Source organism: Cynocephalus volans, chromosome 7 (genome assembly GCF_027409185.1).
Source record: "Cynocephalus volans isolate mCynVol1 chromosome 7, mCynVol1.pri, whole genome shotgun sequence".
NCBI lineage: Eukaryota > Metazoa > Chordata > Mammalia > Dermoptera > Cynocephalidae > Cynocephalus > Cynocephalus volans.
Window position 1 is genome coordinate 107364537 of NC_084466.1, and position 10330 is coordinate 107374866.

Below are 10330 nucleotides of genomic sequence, written 5' to 3' on the forward strand. Positions count from 1 at the left end.
ACTAAAATATCATGTACGTAGGGCAGCAGCACCTGGAAATAGAAGAGGAAGTCAGTCTGCAGGGGAAATGGAGTGATGTGCCTAGAAAGGCAGAAACACAGACCATGTGGCCTCAGAAAGACACAGAGAGAAATACTACATTTCCTAAACTCAGGTTCCCACGCCTGTCCCCATGAACCCTAGGGCAATTTCTTTCCAGTCATACATGATGTTTAAGAAATAGTCAGTTGTATCCTTACCAAAAAAAAGAAAAAAGAAATTATACACATACACACACACACCCATATATATAGATATAGATATTCGTATATATATAAATATGCACACACGCATATATATGCATGGGTTTTTGTTCTCTGGGACCACTTGAATAATGTATGACAACTAAACTTCATAGGATGTTTGGTGTCTATGCCTGCAGGTGCAAAAGAGCAGCCCGTGGACCTCATTCCAACCTCAATCATTTTCTATTTGGCCACATAATGTCTTTATAAATCTGGATAAACATTTATACATAGAGAGATTTTACATAAAATATGTATCCTTATCTTCTTTGAAAATATTTCACAGATGGAGCATTACTGAGCCCCAACTTTCTGTGGGCCTAAAGTGGAGGTGATGCAGCAGCTGCTGACCCTTGTGGATACAGCATGTCACCTGCAGCTCCCATTCTGCACCACTTAGAAGGGACCTACTTTGGCACCTTCCCTGCCCAGCTAGGTTACTCTACTTTGCCATTCAGGCCCCCGTAGGAGTTAAAGTTCCTGACCCCCTATTGTAAAAGATCTACTCTGAATTTTTTTCCCTCTGCTTTGTGAGCCTCTGAAGGTCTGATTCCTGAGTTCTCCATCAGAGATTATAGGCAATGCTTGCTCAGTCTCTTGCATTCTCGCCAGTGTGCTGCTTTTGAACTAAAGTTAATGGCTTGTCGTTAAAGGGTGATGTTGGTGCCTGAGGAACAAGGCATTTCACCTGCCTCAGCAGCACATCTGTGGCAAAGGATAAAAGCTAGAAAAATCAAACACTTCCTCATTTCTCCAGAAAACCTTCCTTATACTAAATCTGAAACATCTATTTTGGAAAATCTTTTTTTATTTTTTCTGCCATGTGAATCTTTGTGACCACCACATCATTATCCCAAATCCCAAACATGGAGGTTGGAGGTTCTGATGAAGAATCTGCTCTGAACATTAAAATTATTAAGCTTCAATTATGAAATTGCCTGGTTTACAGAACTGATTAGATGGAGTTTGTTTTTTCACCCTGAAAACCTGTTAAAGAAGCAAACTATGTGTCCTGATATTTCAGCTTCAGATGGGAGCTGTACGTACTGGCTTTGAGTACCTGCTGGCACCGGAGACTTCTCCACTCTTTAATGTGCCTTGGAGTAAATCAAGAGCAATATGGATAAATGGGGGGATGTGCAAAGACCTCAATCTCCAAAGTCTTGAAATTCTGAGATCTTGGCATCTGCCAAACCACAGAGAAAAGATTTTTGATAAGAGTAGATGATTTTTGAAGACTTTGTGTAAAGAAGCAGACTATTTTCTTTTACTCTTCATTTTTTGAAAGCTTTTGACCTGAACCATTAACGTATTTCAAAAGGAGCCCAAACTCTGGCAAACTAGCACTTCTGGGAGGATAGTCTTTGCTCTGGAGATCTGAATGAACTTTTCCAGCTTACCCACTTGGGGGCAGGGGATCAAACCTGGAATTGAACTAATTTCAGGCTAATGAAGAATGTCCCACCTTCTCTCTATAAGGCCAGGACTGTACAAGGTAGGAGGAAAAGGTATCGACTTTGCCACTGCCTTCCGTTACTCTAGATAACATATTTCTCTGCATAAATATTCACAAACTGTGAATTTCAAACAGAAAGTCAAATTACAGGTTCAGCTGAGATTTGAGTAGTCAATATTACCCATCCTTTAACCGGGTTATTTGAAATTTTTTGACAGTAACAGTAATAACAATAGCAATAAAATGGATTATATTTATATAATATACCCAATTCACCATTTTTTGAGTCTCAGTTGGACTCAAAAGATTGGTGAGCTCATCCAGCAATGAACAGTCACCCTCCAACAAGAATATTGAATGTTAACATATCTGACTTGAGACTATGATAAAATGTACATCTGAAAGCCACTGTACAAGAATCTGGAGGGAATTGGACCCTTTCATTCTGCTGTACTGGCAGACAGGCTACGACTGCCTTATCATACACTGAATATGGAATGTCTGCTGGTATTCATCACCATCGAGATTTGCAAAGAGCATTAAATTCTAACACCACTTGAGTAACCACAGGCTTGTTGCTAGGTATTTGTTTTATTTTTGGCAAACTTGGAGAAATTAAGAGCTCCGGCAGATAAGGAAGAAACAGTCAGAAGACCCCTGAGATATGGCCCTGTGATTTCTACCAGGTAATGATGTAGAAACCCGAGGAAACTTCTGGCCTCAGGTCAGGTCTCCACTGAACCCCTAACCCTAGCATCCAGCTTCACCCCATGAACAAAGACGTTTCCATCCTCAGGAAGGAACATGTGTGACAAAATGTTAAGCATGTTTTATTAGCAGTAAAGACCCTGGTGTTGAGAAAGATGATTAAGCCAGTTCCTGATTTGCTGGTTTGCTAGAAAACAATCTTAACTGAGAAAACAAAGAGATTTTTTAAAAACATATGCACCACTGTTTCTTCTCCAGACATATACCTTATGAAATATATATGAAACATCAGACACCAGAGGGAAATTAAAGCATAAAATGCCATAATGACTCATTTAACAGACACAGAGATCAGTAAGTTACAGGTGAATGAATTTTCCAGATAACTGAAATTTATCCCATTGAGCGGCAACTTCTTAAAAACATTTTGGGTAGAGACATCAATTATGAATTATACATAATACAAATATATACAAATTACAATTTATAATATAATCAGAATATATAAATTATACAATTATATATGTAAATTATAAATATATAACTCATTTTTACCATTTAAAACACAAAGTATTAAATATGACTGCTTTTTGGTAACACAGGACCCTAATGAGGAGCATGTGTGCATGTGGCACTCAGTGTCCAATACTGCCATGCATTTTGATCTGACTTTTTATAGTTTTTTAGTTTCCTTTTCATTTTCAGCTGTTCAATATTTCAGGCTAATGGTTCTTTCTCAGCCATTCCAAATCGTCTTGTTCTGATTTATTATTTCTAATTTGCTACGGGTAAATAGACTAGAATTTAGAAGAGTGTGTGTGTGTAAGTATCATATGATTGTGAATCGGCCTTTAAAAACTCTCCCAGGAGTAAAGTGCAGGAGTTTCGGTGACTGTGCATTACTGCCACCCTTCTCTTTCTTTCCCTAGTTCTTAGCTAAGCTCCCAATAGTTGATGTGGCTGGTTAAGTGACATCCTGATAAATGAGGTATTAATGGGCCATGATATATAAATTCTTTTCAACTGAAGGCTTAAGGAAACAATTCAAGTTTATTTCCATCTCCAAATTGTGCAGCCATGATGTGCAATGTAAATAAAATATTATTCAGCATAAAGCATCCTTTAACACCTAAAGAGCAAAGTATTACATTGGGATCACTAATGTTTGGAGAGAGAAATCAAAGGCAGCACATTACCAAACACTCTTCTAATGGAGTTGTCAAAGAATTACAGCAATCACATGCTTCAAAGTCCCCGGTGGAACTTGTTGCTTGTTCATGCCTGCCTGAGGCCCCAGCTGGAGACTCTACTTCTGAGGATGGAGGGAAGAGCAGTACCTGCCTATGTTTTTACATTTTCACAGTTAATTCTGAACCAGGGTTGAAAACCGCAAGGAGTAACCCCTCTGCATTCTCACCCCCAAGTACTCTTTTTCTCCCTTTGTGTTACTATTTGTCTCCTTTTCTCCTCTCCAACTGTGTTGTCTATTTCGTCCTCTTTCTCTCTTTCCTCCTGCCCCTAAAGCTAGCAGAAGCTCCAGTGCTCTCTTCAAGAACTGTGAGATCTTCTGGCTTACGAAGGCACTGATTGATGGTCTAAACTTGCTTTGCTCAACATTAGTATAGCCCACCATTCTTTGCCTTCCCATACAGGATGCTCTCTAGCAATTATTTCCTCCAACCTCGTTAAAGTTCATTATTTTTCAGTTGCCAATATCCCCCTAGATTTAAATTCCTTGAGGACAAGTATTATTTCTTATTCACTTTGATATCTTCTATAACAACTAGTAAGTAGTAGGCATTAGATTTATATACACATACATGTGAATATAAATATGTGTCTATTACATTAAATTGATGTTATTCATACACAGTAATAATAATGATAATGCACTATATATATTTATATGTGCAATTTTCAAAGCACTTCAATATCCTTGATCTTGATTTAAATACACACCAAGCCAATGGTTTAAATGGAATCAAATAGACATTTGTTAATTTTGCCTGCCCAGCATTCATTTGCTTTTCTTCTGATACCAATACTCTGATTTTCCCTGAAGAAGGATCCCTACACTACTTTTATTCCAAGAGGTACAGGTGACACGAACTCCAGCCCTGACTCCAGAAGTGGTCTAGTGAGGGATGCCTGGCCCATCCAAGCTCTACATTCCCTGAACTCTGGTGATTGTTCTGGGATTAACATCTGGTTAAAAAAAATGGGGACTGAATCCTGGGACTTTTATGAAATTGTTGGGGAAACAAAATAACTCATTTCTGATGGAGTTGCTGTGATAATAGGATGTAATCAATTTGGCAGAACTAATAGGGAGGACAGCAGAACTGAGGGAAGAAGAAAATAAAATTGACTCTTGGTGACATCATTTGAACCCTGGATCCAGCCATACCTAAAGCCTACATAGAACATTTTTTGTTAAGCAAACCCATCCAGATAGGTATTCTCTATTTGAAAAGAGAGTCCTGACTAACTCAAAGACTAATATCACTGAGGATTAAGAAAGTTCTATGATTCAGTAAGATCCTATGTATTTAGTCCTATGATTATAAGATCATATAGTTACTCCCAGGACTAGGATGAGTTCTCCACTAGTACTTTTTCCAACACCCTTTTCTCACTCACAGAAGTTAAATTACAAAAGGTTTTGAGGACCATGCTGGTTTCCTCTCTCCTCCCATCCACCCCATACTGTTATTTCTCCTTGACACAACATTATAAAATACCACATCCCTCGGAAACACTCAAGCAGAATCAGAAAACAACTTTCAAAATAAATTAGTCAGTGGAGTTAAAAAAAATCCATTGTTGCCACAAATGTATTTTACACAGTTCAATAAGTCTATCAAATATTCAGTTTTCACAACTCTGCCCATCCACAGTATGGGTGAATATAATCACCCATGGTCCTCTTCATAGTTTTTCTCCCACATGTTAACACATAATTTGGTCTTTCCTTCCAAATCCAGGTGTGAATCACTGTGCCATGTGACAAGAATAGAAATTCTTGAAGTAGAATAGATTTTTTAAATGTCATGACATGGCACAAAGAAATTAAACAGATCAAAACCTGCCTACACGGCATGACTAAATAATTCAACAGCAGAGGTTCTAGCATATCAGACAGCTCTCAGTAGACTTTAAGATCTCTGCTCCGAACAGAAAGAGGCTTGCTTCAGCTATTTCAACAATGCCTACCCATTATCAACCCCAAATATTGATCCCTGTGTACTCACCTGGCTTCTTTCACAAAACAGAACCTAATGAAACAAGGAGAAAGGAAAACAAACCTGGAGGCTCATGTGACGTGTTGGCTGCCATAGCTGATAGGAATAGATAGGATTTGTCCCCCTACTGGGCAAAGGTCAAGGTCAGCCTTGTCAGTCTTCATGCACATGTGAAGTTGAAGATGTCACCAAGCTTTGAGGATTAATTTTGTTTTGTTTGCCATTTGTTCACAGTAGACACACACACACACACACGCGGACAATCCCATTATTTATGGAACTACAGATTCTATATTTGCAAATTTGTCTATTTGCTAAAATTTATTTGTTACTCCACAATCAGTACCTGTGGTGGTTTTGCAGACATGTGCAGAGTGGCAGGAAATTCTACGTGCCCACACATGTTCCCAGCTGACGTGATCAAGGCCACAAAACTGTCTTATTGTTTCAGTTGTCATAGTGTAAACAAGTGTCTTTTTCGCTGTCTATTTTTCACATTTTCCTGCTTTTTGGTGGTTATTTTGCTGTTTAAAATGTTCCTAAGTGTAGTGCTGATGTGCTCTATAGTGTTCCTTAGCACAGGAAAATGGTGACGTGCCTTACAAAGAAAAGCACATGTGTTAGAGAAGCTTTGTTCAGGCATGAGTTATAGTGCTGTTGGCCGTGAGTTCAATGTTAATGAATCACAGTCTATATTAAATAAATTGTCACATAAAACAAGGTTATGTATTGATCGGTTGAGGAAAATGTGACCAGAGGCTCATAGGTGTCTAACCTTGTACTTTTCCTAGAAGCAGCAGTGCAATATTTGCTAATCAGTGGTTCACAGTGACTCTATAGAACCTAACTATTGTGGATAAGACTGGACTGTACAAACATATGTATCATGTATATGTATATGGTATATACACATTTTTCTTCTTATTTATTTTCATTGACAAATAAAAATTGTATACATTTCTCATGTACAACATGTTTTGAAATACGTACAGGTTGTGGAATAGCTAAATCACGCTAATGAACATATTACCTTACATACTTATGTTTTCATGGCGAGAACACATAAATTCTACTTTCTTATCAATTTGCAAGCATACAATACTTTGTTACTAACTGTGGTCACCATATACGCATATATCTTTAATTGGCGTTGTGTACAGACACATCTTCATTCAAACAGCCAGTTTTTAGGGGAAGGGCTACATTATACTTCCTATATTTAAAATGTAGTTTCGGAAATAGAGCCATGGACAGAAAATCCAAGGCCTACTCCATTCTGGCAGACAAGAGGTTGTAAGATGCTCAGTGGGGGACAGGCTGGTGTGGGCATGGAAGATGAAAGATCTGACTTTGAGCCTGTTAATCACGCTTATCTCATTGTCCGTTCACTGGAGACCCATGGAGACTGCTTATCTGAGAAATAAAAACAATGTGCATGTACTACCATGCTCCCTTTCTCTAAACTTGGATCTAACCTCAGAATCTTCTTCACCACGTATGGCACTTATGGTGGCAATCTTTTTGCTTGCTTTCCACCTCCCAAGTTTAAGTGAGACGTTGATTTTTCTATCATATCTGAGCAGTTATAGTCATATTGACCAAAGTTTTAGGCCAGTATCCTCAACCACCAACCCATACGGCATACCTGCTTAGAAAGCATGGTGCAAGACAGTCTGGGGCAACAAAAAAATTGAATTGGCAGATTCAAAATTTCTATAATGATAAAAAAAGAAAAGGCTTAGATAAAATTCCAATTTTAAACTTTTGAGGACCTTAATTAATTCGGCATCTGTATGAACCAATTCAGAGTTCCTGTTAAAATAATGAAATGTGCAGTAGTCGGTCCAATGTCATGGCTCAGGCAGAAAATATTAGCATGTCAGCGTGGTGCAATACAGTATACTATTTTATTTTTTGTCTGTTTACTTTTATTACAGTGGCAATTATGTGCAGAGCACATAATTGGAGCTCGATACATATTTCTTGAATTAAGTGGAAGCTACCTGGTATTTGCTTATATCATCCTAAACTAAAGCCCTGGCCTTGGACAAAGATTGACAGTTATTCCTCTAATTTTTTTCTGGATTGTATTCCATACTGCCTTTTGCCAAATTACTCAAGATGTTAAAGAAAAACAGATCCACTGAACAAGTTTCCCCTGAACATGACATGAATATGGTAGAAGGGACGCACATGGATAGATAGGGAAGGAGAAAGAGATAGGATGTTGATAAAAGGAGGAAGATTGGAAGAAAAGCACCAAAGATTTATTAGGTCCTAGTAATGTTGCATGTAGTTTAAGAGGATACCAACCAGAATACCCAGCTAAATATTATAGATTGAACATATGTGTTTACTTTCACTCTCTCCCCAAACCCATGAATATAATAAAGAATTATAAACACACAAGCCTAGCAGTCCACAAGTTTCACCCGTGTTCACAAACCTTAAAAATCTTTTTTAGTTTCTCATTTCTTACTAGGATGAGAAAAACCAGGGTTAGCACAAACATAGGGAAATTCTCTAATGTGAAAGAGAGTAGAAAATACATAAGTTAAAAATGACCTCCAAAGGTGAAAGCTTAAAAAAATATTACCAGAAGAAAACAAAATTAGCATTATAGCATCAGAGATAAGAGTAGATATCACAACATGAAAAGAAGGAATATTTAAGGAAAAAGGAGAATTCTTTCAACTTAAAATTATGATAACAGGAATAAAAATAATTCATCTTAAGAGTTGGGAAAGAAAGTTGAGGAAACTTCCCAGAAAATAAACAAAAAGGCAAAAATTATGGAAATAGAAGAGAAAGGATTAAAAAATTAGAGGACCAGTCTAGAAAATCCAGAAAGAAAAAGCACAGGGAAAAAAAATAGAAAGGAGGAAATGGTCAAATTAGTAATTTATAGCAAATTCATAAAACTGAAACACAAAAGTTTTCAGACTTAATGGGCTAACCTAGTATCCAAAAAAATGAAAAAAACCACCTGAAGACTCATCATCAGCCCACCAGAAATTAAAAACTGCTGGAATGAAAAAACTGCTATAGAGAAGTTATCAGGAGTCAGATTGGCCTCAGACATCTCAACGCCAACACTGGAAGCTGAAACCCAAAGAAACAATGCCTTCAAAATTCAAGGGGAGAATGATTTCCAAAATTCTTTTTTTTTTCTTTTTCTTTATTTGGCAGCTGGCCATCTTGGAGCCCTGAACCCTTGACCTTGGTGTTATAACAATGTGCTCTAACCAACTGAGCTAACCAGTCAGCCCATTTCTAATATTCTATACCTAGACAAGTTATCAATCAGTTTGAGGATAAAGACATTTTTAAGCATGCAAGAACTCAAAAATTTACCTGCTATGTCCCCTTACTCTAGAAGATAAAAAAAAAGACTCTCCCTGTGGTGTTCAGAATCACTTCTAGAAAACTGAAACATCAGATTCTCTCTCCAGGAGGTACCTCAGTGCTGCCAATCACCACATACCTCTAAGTGACGGAAACAGCATTCCCATCATTGGGCACCTACTCAGAACCTAACATGACTCATGAAGCAACCTGTGTACCATCAGTGAAGATTGCCATCAGCACCAGGTACCAACACATTGACAGGGCCTACATCTACAGAAATGAGTATGTACTAGTGGACACCATCAGAGAGAAGACAGCAGAAGGAAAGGTGCAGAGGGAGGATATTTTCTACTGCAGAAAGCTGTGGCCTACAAATTTTGACCCAGAGATGGTCCACCCAGGCCTGGAAAGGACACTCAAGATTCTCAAACTAGATTATGTCAATCTTTACATCACTAAAATACACATGGGCCTTAAGCCTGGAGATGAAATATGTCCTGGAGATGAAAACGGCAAATGTTTCTATCACAAGTCAGATCTGTGTGCCACTTGAGAGACTTTGGAAGCTTGCAAAGATGCTGGCTTGGTGAAATCCCTCCGAGTATCTAATTTTAACGTCAGGCAGCTGGAGCTCATCCTGAATAATCCAGAACTCAAACACACCCCACTCAGCAACCAGGTTGAGTGCCATGTATATTTCACCCAGCAAAAACTCCTGAAATTTTGCCAACAACATGACATTGCTATTATTGCATATAGCCCTTTGGGGACCTCTAGGAATCCAAACTGGGTGAGTATTTCTTCTCCGCCTTTGCTAAAGGATGCGTTTCTGAACTCGTCAGGGAAAAAGTACAATAAGACCGCAGCTCAAGTTGTTTTACATTTGAACATCCAGCAAGGGGTTGTTGTCATTTCCTAAGAGCTTTAATCCCAAATGGATCAAAGAAAATTGTCAGATCATTGACTTTTCTCTCACTGAAGAAGAAATGAATAACTTTGAAGCCTTGAATAGAAATGTCCACGTTGTGGAAATGCTCATGTGGTATAATTATCCTAAACACCCATTTCATGATAAATACTGACTTCAGAGACTTCCCGAACAGAGTTTTCCCTCCCATATGTGCCAGGACTTTGGGCTGGGCAGTTCCTACATATCTGAAAATGAGAGGGGTTTTACTATCCTCAGATGATGTGGTAATGGATCCATGCTTCACTTTTGTGTAATGTAAGTGACTTTGACTTGCTATGTTGAAGAAAAAAGGTTTAAATCTGTTGAAATAACTCGTTGGAAA

General features: G+C 38.1%; 1 pseudogene; it reads left to right on the top strand.

Moving 5' to 3' along the window:
* The first annotated feature begins 6936 nt into the window (after window positions 1-6936).
* Window positions 6937-10120, top strand: LOC134381708 (aldo-keto reductase family 1 member D1-like; annotated as a pseudogene).
* The last annotated feature ends 210 nt before the right edge of the window (window positions 10121-10330 follow it).